The sequence below is a fragment of the Coregonus clupeaformis genome, unplaced genomic scaffold, assembly GCF_020615455.1.
Source record: "Coregonus clupeaformis isolate EN_2021a unplaced genomic scaffold, ASM2061545v1 scaf0108, whole genome shotgun sequence".
NCBI lineage: Eukaryota > Metazoa > Chordata > Actinopteri > Salmoniformes > Salmonidae > Coregonus > Coregonus clupeaformis.
In genome coordinates, this window is record NW_025533563.1 from 264,996 (window position 1) to 274,713 (window position 9,718).

At 38.1% G+C, this 9,718-nt stretch overlaps 2 long non-coding RNA genes across 5 annotated transcripts; both read right to left on the reverse strand.

Moving 5' to 3' along the window:
* Positions 1-573: 573 nt before the first annotated feature.
* LOC123483407 lies at positions 574-5,830 on the reverse strand. Of its 4 annotated transcripts, XR_006658228.1 has the most exons (5): positions 5,751-5,821; positions 5,429-5,596; positions 5,111-5,207; positions 3,742-3,903; positions 574-650 (listed from the first exon to the last, which is right to left on the reverse strand). It is a non-coding gene; the product is annotated as an uncharacterized LOC123483407 (long non-coding RNA). The 4 variants fall into 4 exon arrangements; XR_006658227.1 differs by lacking the exon at positions 574-650 and having other exon boundaries at positions 3,400-3,903; positions 5,429-5,586; positions 5,751-5,824; XR_006658226.1 differs by lacking the exon at positions 574-650 and having other exon boundaries at positions 3,400-3,903.
* Positions 5,831-6,593: 763 nt separating this feature from the next.
* LOC123483406 lies at positions 6,594-9,501 on the reverse strand. Its single transcript, XR_006658224.1, has 3 exons — positions 9,462-9,501; positions 7,245-7,415; positions 6,594-6,675 (listed from the first exon to the last, which is right to left on the reverse strand). It is a non-coding gene; the product is annotated as an uncharacterized LOC123483406 (long non-coding RNA).
* Positions 9,502-9,718: the final 217 nt, after the last annotated feature.

Genomic DNA, 9,718 nt, shown 5'->3' on the forward strand with positions numbered 1-9,718 from the left:
GGTAGGTTAGTGGTTAAGAGCGTTGTGCCAGTAACCGAAAGGTCGCTGGTTCTAGTCCCCGGGCCGACTAGGTGAAAAATCTGTCGATGTGCCCTTAAGCAAGGCACTTAACCCTAAATGCTCCTGTACGTCGCTCTGGATAAGAGCATCTGCTAAATGACTAAAATGTAATAAAACAATTTTTCCCACGTAAATGTGTGTATTTTCTCACAAATTATGTTCAGAAAATCTCAAACAGTACATAGGCATACAACTACAATGTTTGAAACATTATTAAATAAAGACAACATTTCTGTATATTCACAACTATAATAAAGAAAAATAGGCTATCCGTTTATGGTTGTTGTGTGTAGCTTACTGGTTAAATTGGTGTCTTTTCGCACGAATTAAGGAGCACATAAATTTGTGTCTTTTCACACAGAAACGCACGAAATCTGCTGAAATACATTACGCTACCTGTGGCTTTCTCGAGCACGGTTATATGTCAGACATTTGAACGGCTACGGATAACGGAAAGCAAACCCCGTATTGAGTCAATACTGTCATCTATTGGTAAACATAATCCTTAACGTAAATATCCCAGGTTAGTACACAACGATTTTCCTTGCATGTTTTGCTAGGTCCTGCAGGACATCACCCCCTTCATCTTCCTGGAATAAAAAAATCACACACAAACACAGACATTCTTTCAATGTTGGGAACACATTTTACATGAACATTTAAATCAAGATGGATTACGAGATGCCCAGGCTGATGCGCAAAGGCAACTATGCCGAGCGTGTGGGCGCTGTCGCACCAGTCTACCTGGCTGCCGTGCTCGAGTGCCTGACTGCTGAGATCCTGGAGTTTGCCGGAGACATTGCCCGTGCAAACAAGAAGCCTCACATTACACTGATTAACTCTATAGTATTATCCCAGTTTACGGTCTTGCCTACACCTAGCAAACAGTTTTTTAATTGATATGAAAAATAAATATTCCATTTGATTTGGAACAGCAAGCCAGACAAAATTAAACGGGCCTATTTATAAAATGAATATCAATAGAGAGGACAGAATTGATTAAATATTTTAAGCTTGGACCTACCACTAAAAGCTTCAGTCATACAAAAGTTATACTTAAATCCGAACTGGTTCTCTAGAAATGTGTAAGACTGTCTCACCACGTTCAATAAATGGCATTTCCCCCCTTTATTCAGATTACAACCTCTCACTTTCAGTTATTTGAAATGAAATCAATTCTCAAATATCACTATATCTAAAACAAGCCATATAAAGTTGGATGCAATTTCAATTTAATCATCCAGAAACGACAGAACAAACTCAAATACACTAATAGAAAAATACATATGTCTTGATATTGTATAGCCTACTTGTTGGTATCTCAGACGACCAGAACCTTAATAATAATCACCATACTTACTTCACAAACAATAATTATACTAGCTGCCTGCACATAGCACAGACATATCACTGTAAACCCGAATAAGTAAGCAGAACTTTAAGAAAGTGAGGCAATCCGTTGCCACTGTTTTTTTGAGTTCATAAACTCAAACATTTGAGTATATCATTGCTTATATATTTGGAGTTCATGTTAAATGTAATTTTTAATTATAATTAAATGTACTGATTAAGCCAACTCAAACATTTTCAGTTTATGCTACTCAGAATATTTATTCATCTTTCTCATTGCAATATCTCAAGAGAACTTAATAATTTCAAGCATGAAAATGAAACATAAATATCCTGAGTTAACTTAACATTTATTCGTTTTTTCAATCAATCTTCTGATTACCCATAACTCAAAAGCATAGAATTGTTACAACTCAAAATCATTTACCACCAAACTTAAAATATTTGTGGCAACTGATTGCCTTAAAAATAATAAGTACTCTTGACTTAAAGGTCAAACAAAAAAACATAATCTATTCAGACGTTTAGTATAAACTTTTCTTGCCCAGTCTTTTAGCAAAAAATATGAAATAAAAAAACATTAATAAAAAATAACAATTAACAAGTCTACTTCTGGGCATTTTGTTTATATTTTAAGATGAACTATGTAATAGTAGAACATATTCAAACTCAGAAAAGCTAAAATTACATTAAGAAAATATCATTATATCACAAATAGCTTATAAACTGTTAATACAACATTACCAGGAGGGCATCAGCAAGTCTTAGGTGGTGACCAAACATTTGTTTAGAAATATTATTTGCCCACACCTGTGCCTTTTAGCACAAAATGAAACAATCTATTTAATAATAATAGTAATATAACAATAATAGTAATACAAATAATTAAGAATTAAAAAGAGATTTAAATAAACAATTACAAAGCCACGCTTTTGGCCATCTGGTTCTAAACTTGCAGTGCAGCAATGTATAAACAAATTGCTTGTAAATTCTTCACAACTAAAACTGCTAAAATTTAAAAACGGTACATTAACATGTACAAAGGCAGTGTTTAGCCTTCCTTTGGCTATCTGGTTCAAATCTAGCAACTTCAGGGTGCACTGTATAGTTTTAGAAAATTAATTCAAACTCGAAAAGCAAAATTAACAATATTAATAAGACAATAAAAAGTATTTAACCATTTCCATAACTGAATAAACAACCCATCCTCAGAAGAAAATAAAGTCCCCATAACACTGTTTCCAACTAGAAAGGTGGCTACTTTAAAGTAAAGTAGCCTGAAACTTTGAGGACAGTTTATTTATTTATGAAAATGTATCAATGAAGAGCTTTCCTTTCTGATAAAAATGTACTTCCCAAAGCTATATAGTACACCTTTTAAAAACAAAATGCCATAGTGTATAAATATGGAGGATATATTTATTCATAATTCAAATTGAAAGTCCAAAGAGAAAAAGAAGCAAGATCAAATTAATAGTATTATTTTACTACGCTACTAGGAAAAATCATGCCATAATTAAATGTATGATGTAAAAGCTTAAAATGGAAATACTTCAATTAAAATCTAAAATATAATTGTTTTATTTTAGCCTTTCCCCTTTATAATTTTCAATTCGACATTTTATCTTTTGAATTTTACGTTTTACATTTGACATTGACATTTTCAGATTCACCTTTTACATTTTGATTTAAGCTTTTCATTTAGAAGTGACAGGTGTCAATTTAAATGAGGAGGCATGGCCCAACTGCTGGTGGGAGGGTCTGAAACGACTTCCAGCTGACAGTTGAAGCTTTGCATTTTAAATTTGACTTTTTAAATTTAATTATGGCATGATTTTTCCTAGTAGTGTAGTAAAATAATAATATTTTTAATTTGATCTCGCTTCGTTTTCCCTTTGGCCTTTCAATTTGAATTATGAATAAAAATATCCTCCATATATAAACACTTAATTCAACCCTGAATTTCAGTTTAACAACAATTAAATGTACATTAAAATGTACAAAGACAGTGTGTACTTTGTGCCATTTGGCTGAAAACCAGTTGAGTAGAGCAGCAACTTTAACATAAACAGTTGAACAGTATTCAACATGGACCTGACATGACATATTCTCATTATGGATTATGCTCTAACAGAGTGAGCCATCAGAATCCACCACTCCTTTTTGGATCTTCAGTTACACATACAACATCAGCTCATTTTTAAGAGTCTGCAGCTTGGGTGACAGTTTAGAGTCATCAAGACCAAGCAAGATTTTCTGTGTGAACTCAAAAGTGTTTGTCAGTCCCTTGGGATAGCTGAGATGTAGTGCATAAATCAGGCCGAACATTACCAGGAAGGCATCAGCAAGCCTGGGGAGATTGACAACCACATCACCCTCTAGGACGACAGAGACTCTCACTGGGTGGTAGTGAACTGGGCTTGTGGCATCATCACTGACTGTTGTAAGGAGGACCACTGATGCATCCCACAGGTCTGGCTCATCCATATCATCCTTTAAAAAATGAAAAGGGAGAACATATACTAATCACATTTACTGAAACAATGGCTGTGGCAATTTTGATTACAGTTGGATGTAGGGGTGGAACGGTACATATATTTGTATTGAACCGAAATGGTACGGGCGTCTCGGTACGGTACATGCATTTACACGGAGAATACACAGTATAAAAATAAATAAAACTTGAGTGCAAATTAATGAATGTAATGCGGAACTACTGTTAGACAAGCGGTTCTTTAGGGACACCTAATCTGTAGCCCTGCCCTTAGCTCTGAAGCTCCCGAGCCCCGCCTACATGTCGAGTCAGTCAGTCCAGTCCAAATGAAGAGTCCACATGAAACAAACTAGTCCCTTCCAAATACAACCAAACACGGACGTAGCTGTATCCCTTCTCGCCTCGACCACAAATGGCCTCCAGGCCCGTTTGATTCGCTGTTTGCTCCGCCGTTAGCTGTTAGCTCCGCCGTTAGCTGTTAGCTTCGCCGTTAGCGTGTGAAGCTAACACCAAAACTCGTCAACTGCTCTGTGTAACCGAAGCTGCTCTTTTAACATCCCTGCTCTGTGCATTCACATATGAGAGCAGCGCTTGTCTCCTATAGCACACTACTAGCTGATTGTCTTATTTTGTTTACAAGTTACAGATGGAGTCTGGAGATGATGCAGGGTACTTCTTGTTTACTGTTTACATCTTACTTTATACACTTCAAGCTGTTACAGCTAGCTCAGTGGACAGCCTGAGACATGCACAATAAAAAAATGTGCCTTCTGCATTTTTGTTTTGCTTTCCCCTCCATTGTACCAAACCGAACCGTGATGTCTGAACCGAGGTATGAACCGAACCGTGACTTCTGTGTACTGTTCCACCCCTAGTTGGATGTCATTTAAATAACAATAAATACACAAGTCTGAAAGACTCCTGTTCATTCTGCTGCGTTGTGCTCTCGTTGCTGAGAAAGTGAGATTACTTTTATGTGTTCCACTGTGAGGCTAATGACGGCTACTTGATTTTCTTTGCAGTTGATTTTTTTTGATGCTGTAATGGGCTCAAAATGACACTTCACACTTATAAACATCTTGCCAGAGGTTTGTAGTTGAAACACTGGTACATATACAGAAATTCTAGTGTGTTGGAAATGAAATGAAGATATGAATTTGTTAATTTACAGTACAATAGGCCTGATATCTCTTTACTGGGACTTACCACACATGTTCTGAAAAATCCAGAGACTTCCTCTAGTAGATAATCAGGAAGGGCATGGAGAACAGTGGTACGCCTTTGTGTGGACATCATGTAATTCCTAAGAAGATTAAAATAGTGTTGTGACAAGTTTACTTATCAAACCCAATTCCAAACAGTCCCAACTAATTATTAATTAATTAATTAATTAATTAATTGCCAATATCTGCACATAAATCCACTAATAACCTGCTGACTGGTGCAATTGTGGAATTAAAAAGCTTATTTGAAGCATTAAACTCCCAACATTACACTAAGACTACCTGTGAAATGTATAATCACCTGTGTATCATGGACTTTGAAAATGTTTGCCAAAGCATCTGCAGTCTTTTCAGTTTTGGAAGCTTTCTGTCTAAATAAGGCCATCAAACGAGGAGTGTGGCGATCAAGCTCGGCATAGAAAGTGTTAGGTAGGTTCTGGTTAGTTATCCGTTGGAACTCTACATATACCTCCATTGAGGAAAGGACAGTAACAGCAATTATTTATTTTAGGATGAATGAAATTAGGCAACATTACACACAATGTGACATACAGTAGCAAAGATAAAAACAGAAAAAATAACCTACAAAATGAATTTATTTATTAAATTGATGATGATTTTACCTCAGACTGCATATGAAGAGCAGGCCAGAGGTCCATTAGCTCTTTCACCGGTGGGCAGGACATTACAATAGTCTGTCGTCCGCAAGGCAAACGTGTTCTGCATCATCTTACTAATAAGGGGTAGGTTTCTCTCAGTCTTCTTTACTTCCTCGACAATAGCCTGCCTCAAAAGGTCAAGGCTTGAGGGATCCTCTCCTTGAGGAAAGTTAGGCAGAAAGTTGACCTCTGCACACTTAGGCCTTTTGATGTTGGAGTGTGAAGGTTCATTCTCAGGGTTTTTTCGGCTTCTTTTCCCAGCATTTACAGCGACCTCCTGACATCCAGCCCTTCTCATCTTGGTCCTGTAATTGCCCATTTTAAACTTGATGCTGTTCTTCCAGCCATCCCATCCATTGTCAGATCCTGCTTCTTTTAAACATGGGTGTTTCCTCACAAGAGCTTCAGCCACCATTGCTATCTCTTTATCACTGGGGTAAGCCTTAAAACCATATATGGTAGATGCCAGTTTGTCTAAAATATTGTGCTTTTGGTCCCTTGACAACTGAAGAGGTCTCTCATTCTTTTCAAATTCACCATTCCCATCTCTAAGTGTCAGCTCAACGTCAAATGCAAATGTGGGAATTTGTAAAGGACCTGGAGGCCATCTGCTCAGATGTTCTGGGGATGACACATCTGAAAGGGTATCAGTTGATGCAAGAGAACTGGAATCCTGTCTAACTGAAATATGAACACAGGCTTTTTGTGGTAACTCCTCGATGTCAACAAGGCAAGTGAGTTTTCCATCAAAGTCTGGATTTTTGTATTGCAAACTGAATCTCAATCACTGCATCAACAGAGGGTGGACGGGAGCTGAGTTTTAATTTTCTAACACGGTCTGCCTCGATGACACGAAGGATCATGTTTTGTGGGGCTTCAGCTGCCATCACTTTAATAAAAGAAGAGATTTGGAGGTTAAAAACACATCAGCACACAGACATTATGGTGCATTTATAAGGCTTTCTAAATGTTAATAAATCATTAATGACAACCTCCAACTTGTTCAGCATTCATAATGCTTTATACCGCCATGCCAAAGTGACAGTGGTTGAAAGAAAAATCTGAGACCTGGGTTCCACAGTACATTATAACTACCATAACATTAGCCAGATATATTTGTGCTTTTAATGCATTATAGACATGTTCTTTAGAATGTGTTACCAAAGAGTGCAATTCCAAAATGCAGGTCATGTATGTTGATTAGGGCTGTCCCGATTACCATATTTAGACAATCGATTCGTGGACATAAAATCGATCTTAATCTAAGCTTCGACGGCCTGGGGGCGGAGGAGGCCCTGGCGGACATAATGAATGTATGGCAAAACAAACACTGCATGTCTCCAAAACTTATCAGGCAGGTTTGTTGTTTGCAGGTTTGTTGATTTATATAATGATTGATTATATTGAGCACATTTTCCAATAAATGAACAATTAATGATTTTATGAAGAATTACTTACCATAGAGTGAGTGGTCTTAATTTTGTCTCACTTGTATGAACCTCTTGGGAGTCAACAGCAGCAAGCCATCAATCTTGTATGCAGAGAGTGGGATTGTATCATTGAAGTCAGATTGCAGGTGGATAGACAGGCTTCCCTGTATGGCTGACAGCTCATAGGATCGAAGATGCTCTACATATCAGGAGTCATAATCACAACAGAGAAAATAAACATTGTGATTCACAAGGTAGATCTGTGTTAGTCTGCAAAATGTTGACAGTCCCCCCACTGATTCCAACTGACACAAACATGCCACTGGTATAGTCTGTGCCATCAATGGTCACCTTTGATGTACGATAGACAGTGTCACTAGTTGTTTGTCCTCTAATGTGAGCCTGAGCTACTTCTGGTAGAGCTGAAACCAAAACAGAGTCAACCCTGGATGTTTGCATTTTTGGTTTGAAAAACTATGGTGAACCAAGGTGATATGCCATCATGTGTTGGTGTCTGATTGCCAGTGTCTTCAAGACATTTTTGAAGTTTTGAGCATCATGCACCACTCTCTTGAAGAAGCGATGTTTAGCTTCAAATCGCATTGTCCAAACATGCACCAGGGACCCAAAACACTTAACTAAGGTGGGGTAATGCTCCACATAGTGATGTTTAGGACGAAGCCTAAACTTAGGGAAAGCCTCTTGTAGGATCTGTCTGTGGTCACTGATTTTGCAAACAAAATAGTCCAATGTTTCATCAGAAAATGATGGGCACAATGCTAATTCCATCAACTCTTTCAAGTCCATCAAAACCTCCCATGCAACATTACCCTCTGGTACTTTACTGCCTACAAGTAACGGAAGTAGTCTGAGCAGCGTGGCATTTTCATGCCCGTTGCCTCCAATTGTTTTCCGGGTCATGAATGTTTTGGGAACTGGATGAGGTTTATTTACTTTATCAGTGTGCTGATATGGGAATGATGTGATCTTTTGGATCAAATACTCTAAAGTGAAGTGCTTAAGCCGAATCATTTCTCTAATGCAAAGTGCAAGTTCAACTGGAACGATTCCTTCCAAAAGATTGTGTAGTAGATCTGGAGGAAAACCTGTGATAGCGTGGAAGTGCTCAAGTGACTGATGTGCCGAGAGGGTTAGTGATTTCAAGATCATCAATATATAGCTGTATTGCCAGGTGTAGATCTTCTGTTGAGAGTACCTCATTTTCCTGGAAATGAGAGCCATCACGATATGACACATAATAACAAGGCTCAGTGCTTGGTTCTCTGATCTTGCTCAGGATATCTGTGTTTTTAAACAGCTCCTGAATCATTTGAAGGATTGGAACATACATGATGGTATGACCAGGTGCTTCTAAATGGTACTCTACTGGCATTACCAATGGATAGTTGTGCTCTATAAATGTCTTCCTTTGCTTATAAGAGGACAACTCTGCACCTTTGGAGGTTGCACTAAATACAACATTAGAGTCCATGACAGCACTGACAACTTCATTGAGTGTGGAATCTGTGATAGTGACCATGTCTCTGCAATTTATCATTAATTGCATCCTTGATCAATGGCTGAGATAAAGAGAAGATCTGATTCAAGTGATCAACTATTTCTTGTGAAGCTGTGTTTGACACATGAAGGATAGCCTGCATCTTTAGAAATAAAGATGCTGCATTAAGTTTGAGCTGATTTTTTAGTTTTGAAGTATCACACTGCTCATCATCCTGCATTTCTGTGCTCTGAACTGGACACTCTTCATCCACATCAATAGCGACGTTAGAGTTGGTGGCTTGGAGATTCTGAGTATGTTCATAGACAATGTCACTACCAAAGTCTGACGCAAGACTCGCTTGATGCACTCTACTTTTATGGGAATTAAAAGAAGCGTATACATTTGTGCTATAGTTACAACCTTTGTATGGGCATACCACTGTCTCATGCTTTTTTAAGTGTGTTCTTATGTGACTGAGGAGTACAGACTCAGAAAAAGGTTGCTGAAATGTGCATAAAGGACACTTGAAAGTCACAAGTTCCTGAATCTCCTTTGCATTGCTGTTATGTTCTTGAGTATGATATATTGACAGATGAGTACTCAGGGCATTAAGTGTCTGAAATGTGGACATGCAATCATCATGGAGGCATGGGAGCGGGCTCATTTTTGAAAAGTGGCTGTGCTGCAGTCTGCAGTGTTTAAATAAATATTTTCTAGTGGTAAAAGAAGCTGAACAGAACTTACAGTGCAGATGTTGCAGCAACCTGAAAACACACAAAAAAATATTATTTTACAGGACACCTGTCATGAAGTTTAAACCTCCATCAGAACCAACCAATTGAGTGGGTGTATACACAAAGAACCAGACACCTGGATAGTTCCCGTTAAGGGTACAGAGGGTAGTGCGTACGGCCCAGTACATCACTGGGGCAAAGCTTCCTGCCATCCAGGACCTCTATACCAGGCGGTGTCAGAGGAAGGCCCTCAAAATTGTCAAAGAC